This window comes from Lonchura striata, chromosome 8, assembly GCF_050655825.1.
Source record: "Lonchura striata isolate lonStrDom1 chromosome 8, ASM5065582v1, whole genome shotgun sequence".
In the NCBI taxonomy this organism is placed as follows: Eukaryota; Metazoa; Chordata; class Aves; order Passeriformes; family Estrildidae; genus Lonchura; species Lonchura striata.
This window is the reverse complement of record NC_140710.1, coordinates 16,009,503-16,020,595: the sequence shown is the minus strand read 5'-3', so window position 1 is coordinate 16,020,595 and position 11,093 is coordinate 16,009,503.

Here is an 11,093-nt window from a genome sequence, read left to right as displayed (position 1 = left end):
GTTAGGGTAACAAAACCCATCTCAGGTTTTGGGTTGGTTTTTAGCATGCTTGCCAACAGCTGGTTAGTTGGGAATAGAGACAGGCCATCAGCTTCATTATGACACAGCCCTAGAGGAGAAAGGATCTTCCAAAACAACTTTCCAGTAATTGTCAAATTATTAGTGAAGTGCTTTACTTTTCTTGAATGCAAATACATAAAGAATTAGCAATTATGCTTATTGCTTTTTATATTTAAAACTTGCTTTTATTTTGCACTCCTTGATGTCCAGCTCTAGTTATTATCTAAACATGCAGAAAAGTGCTGCAAGAGGTGTGTGGGACTCTGGTCAGGCTCTTTGCTCTATAGCAGAGCTGCATAGCTGCCCTGAGTAGGGACAGAACTGGAGTTGCCATCGTTCTTTCTCTCTCAGCCCACTTATGCCCTGCAGCATTTCTTTCAGTTGCTTATTACGTGCCCATTTGCTCCCATGTTAGAGATGCCTGTGCCATACCCCTTCCTAACTTTCTCTTTCCTTAAAAAGAAAAAAAGCCAAACTAACACAAACACACATATTCGTTGCCAGGATTTTTCAAACCTTCTGTATAGGTAATTCTGTATCATAAAGAGCACATACCCAGTTCCTTTTCTTTCCTGCTGCAGTAGGCTTGGATGTGGCTTCCTACAGGAACTGTTCACAGAGGTACAAGACTGCCCATGCGCCTGTGCTTCCTTCCTGAAAACTGCCATGAAGTCACAGAGACTTTAAAAATACATTAAAAAAGAGTGGGAGTGGGAACAAAAAAAGGTTTAATGTATATATATATTTACACTTGCAGGCCAATTCTGAGCCTTTGCTCTTGAGTTTTATTCTTGGACCTTTCAGTGTGACTGAGCAGTCACATTTTTACTCATTTTTAATTTATAGTTTTTATTGTTACTTAAAGCTCAAGTTTTCATGCTCTCTTGAGTCAGACTGCAGAGGTGTACAGCAAACACTGTTACAAGACTTGTGATAGAATCACCAGAATGTCAGCATATGATTTGACATAACATTTCACATATTTTTTTTCTGTGTTTCCAAAGTAGTTCATGCCAGGAACAATTTCCACATGGCCCAATCCATCCTGCTATGAGAGTGCTCAGCATTTTTTCCCTTAAATTGTGTTATGTTGGTGAGTATTACTGAAGGACTAGAAGGATTTTTCCTATAGTGCAGGAAGGGAAAATTTCCCTGTGTTTTTCCTGGGTCTATGATATTGTGTGAACATCATGGAACACAGTCAAACTTTCATATAACAGTTTATTTCCAGGTTACTGACACTTTATAGGGAACTGCTGCATAGTTTTATGAAAACAAGGTACATATGCAAAACCCTTTAAAAACTGTAAGAGAGGAAAAGAGCTACAGCTTCTTTCTCACACTGCATTCATGCTTACTTCCCATGCACTTCAAGGATGACAGAAGTTTCAGTATACCCTTTACTGTTCAAGGCTCATAAAACTTACATATGCTGCACATGTTTCTGAATCAGATTTTTGTATGTAGTGCAACATGAAAATTTAATGCTGAAAATAATGATTCTCTTGCTTCCCATTTGTTTTGCTTTGAATTAATCTACAGTGTGGAGCCTCACATACAAATATTGCTGTTTCTGTGAAATGTCTGATGATTATACACTCTGTTAACTCAATAACTGTGCTGGTAAACTCACTTTGAAGTCTTGGTCTGGAGACAGGATAGGTTTATTCACTGCAAAAGGTGGCTGCTGTGCCACCCTCCATGTGTCAGCAGCCAGGGCAGCAGCTCTCAGGGCGTCATGGGTATTAATGCCTTGGCACCGATGGAGGTTTCACATCCCCCCAGCTCTTCCCCGGGAAAGAAATTTCTCTTTATGGTCTGAAAATGACTTGTGCCCTGGTAACTCTGCCTGCTTTGCTCTGCAGTGCAGCTCTGCCTGCCAGGAGACAGACAGCTGCTTCTGCTGAGGCCAAAGCAGCTCATCCAGAAAATGATGGAAAGCATCTGCTCATTAGCAGCTTTTCCTTCCTCCTTCTCTTGCACTGCACTTGCTACTCTGTGTCTCAAGTCCTGGCATGAATGCAGAGATACTCTACAGAGCCTGAGCATATTCATCAGTATGAGTATTGCAGTATCTGTCAACATTTCCTCCACAATATTTGAGAGCACTTTGAAAACAGTGCTGGCTGTCTCTCAAAAATCCTTGTGAAACATGGATTTCACTCAGCTCTGTGCTCTAGGGTCATATATTTGTTGGACACATGGTTCTAGCAAGATCCATCATCTGTGGTCCCAATCCAGAAAGACTTTAAGAGCAGATAAACACAACTAGATCTTAATGTGGGTGCACAGCATGGCTTTTCTGCACAGGTGTACAACTTCCCCCTTTTTGAGGGCTTTTGAAAATCTCATTCTTTCATCCAGTTTATGCACAGTCATGCAAATAGCTGAATCAGCACGCCTGAAGGGAATTTCTGAGAGAGGCAGGAGTGAGTATTGTGGTGATGGGGGATTAAAAGGCAATTTTTCTCATCTAATTTTGCTACCAAGGGACATGTAGTGCTAGGTTAAAGGATTCACCCCCTTCTCTGCTGAGATTCCCCTGCACAAATCCCAGAAGTATTTTAGGTACCTCTCGAGGGAACTGTGAAGATTTGTATTTTAACCTTCTGAGTGGTGTACATTAAGTATTCTGTGACAGAAAGGTCAAATCAGGATTAAAAAAAAAAAAAATACATACACTGCCCCCACCTGTCCACAATTCTTACCCAGCTCAGTTGTCCCCAGACAGGGGCACTAGTTAACTGGTTTTGTTATGGGCTCTGAACCAGATCTAACCTGTGGCTGAGATACACCTCTCTTCCTTTTTCTTTCTCCCTTCACAATAATGACTCCAGCAACTACAGGCAAACTAACAGAGAGCTACAGTGTGAAGGATATCTGTTTATGTATTTTTCTATGACAGGTAATAATCAAATGCAAACATATACATCTAACATAAAGTTAGGCCCAGAGACCCAGAACACCAGGGTTAGTGCTCCACAAAGCAATGGGCTTGCCTTGCCTCCTGCAGCATCCCCGCACACAAAATACCAGGTTTTGGAAATGTATATACCATGGGCAAAGCCTCACACTGGCCCAAGCACTCTGGTTGCTCAGACACACCCACAAGCAAAGGCCAGTCCAGGCTCCATGTGGATCAGAGTCCATGTGGGAGTTGGCTGCCCGAGGAACTGATGCAGGCTAGACGGGCTGTAGCTTTATCCTTGTCTTACATTCAAGGACTTTTTCCTGCATTGTTCAGTGGAATTTGTATGCAGAGCCAAAGATTGCTCCACAACCACCTCAGAAAGGTGTGATTCATCAGATGGCATTTGAAAAGGACCATCCCAGTTTCTGTCCCCTGGAAAACCCCTGGATGTACCAGCAGAATTTTCTGGTGGCAGCACTTCTGGAGGTGGAATCCTGTTCCGGCGGGCATTCCTAACAGACACCCATACACTTATATTGTCTTTCCAGTGTATTACTAACAAACACTTTTAATTTATTCAGCTAGAACAGGCTTTCATTATTACAGAAAAAAAGAAAAAAAAGAAAAAGAGGTTTCTGTGTTATTTTTGGAAGCTTATATAATTTTTCCCACTTTCTCCTTTCCTCTGCCACCACCTCCCTTTGCATAATTTCATTAAGATGTATAAACTCTCCAAGATATATACCAGGCGAAGAAAAGAAAAATCAGCAATAACAGAAAAAACACTGAAATATCACTTTCCATCCAAGTTACACAAAAAAATTCCTTGGCACCAGAAGCATGGGAAATCAGAGCCACCTACTAGCCAGTGAAGGTGGAGTTCCTGTGTGCACAGTCAGGGCTCTGCCAGCAACAGTAGGAGAGGTATTTTTACAGACATTTGAAGTAGAAAGTCTCTAGACCCTTTGCTGACATCCATGCCACTGCTGGTCAAGCCAGTAAAAGGCAGCAGCACTGGAATGGTGCAGTGATTATACCCTGCCTTATCATGTAAGTTCAGCTCAAGCAAAAAGGTCAGAGATCACTATGTATATTTTAAAACACAGAAGCCAAACCAACCTGTTGTTAAATGTGGGACACCTAGGAAATCAACTGCAGGATTTTGAATTAAAACTTCATGTCTTCTTTGCCTGAGGATCTAAGTAAGAATAGGGAAAAAGAAAATTAAAGTTGGTGAAGTCCTATAGCCCTGTCAGGTATGATTCCTTTAGCAAATTAAAGAAATTTGTAAGCTGACCAAAACCGAGGTAGTTCCCAATCTGCTCAGGATTCCTCCAGCCTAATGAGGGCTCTGCCAGACCAACTGTCTCTACATGAATTTTCACCAGTTCCCTCCTGAAAGAAGACATACAATCTATTCATTTAAAGCTACTTTCCAGATGCTCTAAATCACAAGAAAAGCAAAGCTGTATATCAGCAACCATGGATATGGCATTGTCAATTCCAGCTCTTGGATTAAATCGATATGCTCACCATTCATGGGAAATGAATTGATGGGCTTGGATCTTTTCCCAGCAGGCCAGTGTCCGCTGCTCCATGCCCCAGAATGAAAACACCATCTGGCTCTCCTCTTCAGCTAAACACACAGAGCAGAGCAAAGCACTGACCTCTCTTCTCAGCTCCCTGTGAAGTTCTGGGTCTGCGTGCCAGGGTAGGGCTGACCAGCCAGTGCTCACTGCTATTTCCCTGGCTGAGCCAGATCAGCAAAGCAGGGGGACAACATAAAGATTGGAATTTCTTTTCAGCCACAAGCATGTTTCTTTACCTGTAATTCATCTCTTTGTAAATATTTATCCCCAAATGGCATCTTAAGATCCACATTGTATATGGTATTTGTATTTTGTCTCGGTACGCCTGGAACAGTGAAAATCAATAAAACAAAGTTTCACTTGCAGGAGTTTGAAGCCATGGTGTTTCCCCAGTAAACACCCCATACACAGTGCTTTACTACTTAACAGAACTGCACCAAAGCAAAAACATTGCAAGTACGAATCCTGATCCTAGAGCTAGTAAAAAGATACTTACAGAAGCTAAAGGACTGAGTTGTACAACCCTTGCAGCACTGAGCACTTACCTGAGCACAACCAGCCCATTGAGAAGGCCTGGCACAGAAATGCTCCCCACAATTCTGTGGCTTCAGTAAAACAGCAAATTAGTTAATGAAGGATAGGAGTATCTCCAGAATGGCCCTGAATTTTAGAGAGTGGATTTTTATCTGATAAAGTTAGCATAAATGTACAGTAACATCCTTTCAGGAAGAACATGTTCCTCACATACTAACAGGATGATACAGTAGAATGGTTCTTTCAGATGAGAAGTTTTGCACTAGATTTTATTAGGGAGGAAGAATTAAGCCAGAATTTTTCCTGTTCCAAATCAACAGCAAAAAAGAAGAAACCAAAACAAAACTCACAGGGAAGAGAAAATAAAAACTGCAGATATTGTTGTCAAACTTTTAGCAGGTCAAAATCAGAGCTACCATGCACAATGGCTCAAGTCTGCAGTTTTCAAAAGTGGCATCTGGAAAAAAACAAGTTTCAATTAATTTTAAATGTGAAGCCAAAGGAATTCAGAACAAACATTTTGGTAAAAGAAAAAAATCCTTTAAGAGGGGTTAGAGCAGGAACAGTTCACCTCTACCCCAGTTAGCAATGAAGCTCTGAGAAGCAACCTGTTTTTTTAGAGGATTGTTTCACTGGAGCTCATTCAACCATATGCTTTGTATGACAGAGCTTCAGGAGGTGAGCAGTGAAGAGGCAGACCAGCCCTGGGAACAGTCAGCACATTGAACTGCAGGACTTCTTTGCTTTCTGTGATGTGTTAGGACCAGTTCCAAACTCCTCATAATCATTGCATTAATCTCACAAGCTGTGCCTCACTTCAACCCTGCAACATTAGAAACAGGAAATTTCCATCCCCCTGGCCTTTGACAGCCACTTTGCCACTGCCTTTGTGCAAAAGCTCATAGAAGGAAACAAGTGCTGCATCTCCAAATGTCGTGCCTGCTCTAGGAGACAGTAAGAGTCTCTGTCTGCTTAGTCTGAAAAAACCTTTGCATTTTTAAGCCAGCTTGAAAGAGCTCTGAAACGGTTGGTTCATTCTGCCCCAAAATCAGCACCTCCCCTCAGCACTCCCCAGCATGCAGGTGAGGAGGAGGAGCCCCATCTGGGCCCTTTTGTGACAAGGCTCTGGAGAGACAAAATCAGCAAAAGCCAGGCACTAGCCATCCATCCCTTCCTCTCCATGTGTCAGACCAGAAGGACATGCCTGTCTTCAGTACAAATCAGGGAGGATGGGGGTATCTGGCAGTCCCTTCTCCCCCTCTGTGAGCAGGAGTAGAACTCAAATATCCTCTGGCAGCAGTGACTGAAGTCCCATCCTTGTCTCCTGCACAGGAGTCCATGCTGGAGCCAGTCCTGAAAGGCCATGCAAGCTCAGAACACTCAGGAGCCAGCAAATGATGGAGCATCCTGCAAGGAACACGGAGGAGAGGGGTCCTGCCAGGGAGAAGCCCCCAGACAGGGAGCACATTTGGGTCTGTTTGTGTGACAAAATTGAAGAGGTATGTATCAAAGACTGTGGTTTACACCAAGGGGTAAAGCTTCTCCCCTCTGAGCAGATGGTGCCTGTGTACCCAGATGACACTGCTGGCTGGTCTGGAAAAAGCAAAATATGTATGTGCTCTGAAGGATGGACAAAACTGAGAAGGACAGAGAATTTAGCTTTCCTGTCACAGAAAATTATCCCAAGCAGCCTGTAATAAAGGTGTCATGATGGAGGAATTGAAGCCATGCCTGAGACTGGTGGCCATCCTGTGCGCTCTGCAGCATGAGCACGTTGTACTTGTGGTGCCTCCTGATGGGAAGATGCTTTCCACCAGGGTATTTTGTGGAAGAACCTCCCTTCCTGACAAGAGGTGCTGCAGATCATAGAGAAATCAGAGCAAAAGCCAGGGCCATGCCACAGCAGAGGTACTTCCCATGTATTTGTTAATCTTCCCTGGAGTTCTCTCCCATTAATTTCTTTTGCATCCTCTTTAAACTAAGAAAACTCGTATCATCCTAAATATCCTGTAGCAAGGCATTTCACATTAAACCTCCTAAACAGCACCACAGCAAAATACTTTTGTACTAGAATTAGTGTTTAGAGTTGTTTTTCTTCCCTAAAATGTATCTTTCACAGCTGCTGACAGGAAGAGACACCCCTGCAGGCAATGGGGCTGATGAGGGCCAAGGATCTTGGGGCTCAGGGCATTTTTAACCTAGGTCCTTGTAAATGGCCCAGCCTCACTATACATCATAGCATGAGAAATCCATCCCAGGCACCCCACCTGTTCAACTCTCATACAATGAGGAGCAGCAGCTCACACTAAGGCCCATTTGCTGTTAAGCACTGGAAATGCTGTGGCCAGCAGGGTAACAAGTGGAGAACCAGCATCTACACACTTTTTTCCACATCACACAGGACTGACATAGTTTTATAATATCCAGTGCCTAGTCCAGTTTGCATCTGTCCATCCTTTAAGCTTCTTTGAACTCAAGTCTTGCAAAGAGCTAATCACACCACCACCACCATTTGGTTAATAATAGCAGCAGCCCTTCAGGCTGTCAGGAGCAGTGAATGCTGCCTAACAAAACCACAGTGATGCTACACCTCTGAGGTCTCCTCCATTACCAGCCCCTTCTCACTGGTGAGGAGAGAGCAGCAGAATGTAAAGCTAAAATCCTCATTTTTGGACCCTCAGAGCCCCAACAAGGCTGTTCAATGTTTCACAACCCATGCTGACTGCTGCTAGCTCCTTTGGGGCACTCAGCAGTCAGAAGCCCTGTTAAAAAAATGCTAAAAGCATTTAATTAAACAAATCTATTCAGAGTTAAAGATGTTGCTAAGAATGATCAATGTAAGAAGAAACAAAAACAAATCTCCACAGGCACAAGGATGTGTACATAGGGCAACAACCCTTCCTGCCTTCCTCAGAAATTATCTTTCACAGTGTGTGTAATTTTTCTGTGGGGCAACTCCTTCAGAAACACCCTGGCTGGGAGCACACCTGCTGTTCCGGGATAGATGTGGCCAAGATTCACTTGACTTCCTGGCAGGAAGGAGAAAGGCAGGTTTCAAACTATGCTGTCTACATGGTTATTTTACAGTATTTAATTACTTCAGAAAAATGTTTTAATTAAAACCTCTTCTGCAGAGTTCTAGTTCAAAACTGCAGCCTGTCAGCTTTATTGGTCCTAAACTGAAAGAGAAGGAGGTCCCTGAGAGAGGACACACTAAAGCTCCTTTGTGCAATGCCCGTGTGGACTCCCGGAGCTGACCTCTGTCTTGCAGACATGGCACTGAATCACTGGGGTTTCAGATCAGCAGCATCTGGGGAAAACACCCCTGCTGCGGGTGAATGCTGAAATCTGTGGTGAGAAGAACATGCACTCAGCCAGCCACAGAGAGCTCTGAAGGTTTGAGGAACATTCCCAAGTACTACTATTCATCCACACGAATGCTGACTCGCAGGGACAGCGCCACCGCACACACACTCAATTTTAAAGCCAATTTACTTAACAAGATTTTAGTACAAAGACAGCTAGAAACCTATCTCATTCTCCTGGGTCAGATCATGCTGGCATTTTCTTAGGTCTCAAATACACAAACTGATACTGACAGTGAGCAATTTACAACCCAGCTGGCCTTTGCTTTTTGTTAAAAGCATTTCACAATAGCTTAAAAGCTGAGGTCCAGAAAGGCACCTGGTTTCCAGCTCTGCTGTGCATTACAGCCCTACAGACCTGGGTACATACTCAAGAGCCTCCACTTGCCAGCATTTTACATCCACAGGATATTCTTGTAGCTACAGCATGGGAAGAACTCCACAATAAAGCTGTCATTATAGGTAATAGCCTGGAGAGCTTGGAGACCAACCACTGCCTTCAGATGTATCCCCTGGACCTCAGAAAAGCCAAACAGCAAACGAGGGCAGCAGACCCTGTGCAACGTTCTGACCCTGCCCAGCCACCAGACCAAAGATACCTTGCAAAATGACCTCCGAATTCCCTTTCTGTGGGGGGCACCAGGAGGTCGTGGCCAGGTGCAGTGCTGGGCAAACCAGGCACTGGGTGACAGTCGCTCCTGGGGAGTCTCCTGGCTGTGTGTCCATCCTCAGGGTCAGGGCTGCACACTGGGAGGCCTCAGCCCACGTCCCACATCCCATTACAGACAACCCTGCTTTTATCCATCTTGGTAAACTGAGAGGATTGAGAGGAGAGAAACAGGACTTACAAGCTACTGAAGGAACAGGTTTAACCCAGGACAAGGGAAAATAAGAAGGGTGGAGGAGAAGCACTCACTGCAGCACAGGCTGCGACAACCATCAGATGTTGTCTGCATCCTCCCTGAACAGGGTTAGAAACACACAACCCAATTTCCAACAAAAATACGGGAGGCTCTTGAGACACAAAACTACAGGAGCCATAGGGATCCTATGGAAATGGCAATTTAAGGATGTTCTGGCGACTCTTTCCTGCAGGAGGGCTGCGGGAGCAGCGTGCTCCCCAGCCGTGTGAGCACTCGCGGGCAGCAGCCCTGGAGCGGGAGCCCGGCCCGGCCCGGCCGGTATCGCAGGGACAGCCCCTGGGGGGAAGCTGCCGCTCCCAGATTAGGCTCTGGCCCTCATCGTGCCGGGGCTCCCCCAGCAGCAGGCAGGGCCGGGCTCCAGGCGGGTTTATCACGGACATTGCAGGGCGGCAGGAGGGCGAGGACAGCGTGTGGGAGCTGCACGGGCACCCTGAGGCCTGCTCCGAGAGGCAGAGGGGACACATATCAAGAAACAAAATAGAAAAAAAAAAAGGCAAAGTCATCCACTGCTCTGAGAATCTGAACTTGGCTCAAGGCAGGAGCACTTGCAACATGCATTCCAGATTTTACACTATCTTTCTAAAACTTCTGGAATTTCAAGCCAGAGGTGGGGGCTCTACCTCCTCTCAGGAGCATTTAGTCCTACTCATTCTGCATTTCCTCCTATTATCACAACCCCCATTTTTCAGAAACATTGTGTGTTTCATTCACCAGTATTCCCTTTGTTGTGTAGTTAAGGGCACACTCTTTCTTGTGTGGCATCTCCCATAGATGCCTCAGGAGGAGTGAAGTAAATCTGGCTTCCCAAGAGTGGCAACAGCCACAACACCCAGACCTTCTCCCACCTCAGCTCTGCCACAGCACCTCCAGCAACACCCTCAGGAGTAAGCCTGCCTTCCCCAGGCCAGCAACATCCACTCCAGAGTTGCTGCAGCATGGTGTTAGGGAAAATGGTTTTAAAATCCATTTTTACAAACCACACGAAGCAGCAAAAATACCCAGAACTGTTTAGCAGAACAGCAACATGTCCATGCATTTATTCCTAATAGTCTACACAACCCAGTCCTAACTTGAAATTTTATTGTTTGTGGGCACAGCATGTTCATTTCATGGGAACAGACCTGCTCTGTGCTGGAAGACTTCCTGCAAGCAACTGTGGTGTTAATTTAGAAGATGGCTTTCTTCCCAAACAGTCATCATTAAACCAATAACCCCGTGTTACCTCCAGCATCAAGGGGCTATGTGCTGTTGGAGGCAAGACAGAACAAAGGTCCCAGTGATAGTAATTGTAAAAGTGCTTAGGGGCTGTTCTCTTCAGGGAAGGGAGAGAGATGCAGCCTGGCCAAACTCCAGGGTGTGTGGTATTAAAGATCCTCACTCGAGTTGTATTGTGTTGATGTGCAGCATTAGAGCTGCCACTTCTGCACCCATGCCTGGCTGACTTAAAGGAACTATTTTCAGCATCTCAGCCAGAAATGACATCTCTCATGACTTTTATCATGAAATGAGTATGTGTTTGTAATCAGCTTGTTAAATCTGTTTCTGAGCTTAATTCTAAAGCCTCATCTTTGCTACAGAAACAACTGTACTCAGTGACACAGTGTACCCTCCCTTGAGCAGCATGGGGAATGATTTGCTGTCCTGGGAAATTGGTAACAGCATAAACCCACAGGGTTTTGCAACCTCAATGTTTGATGCCTTTGGTTTAAGT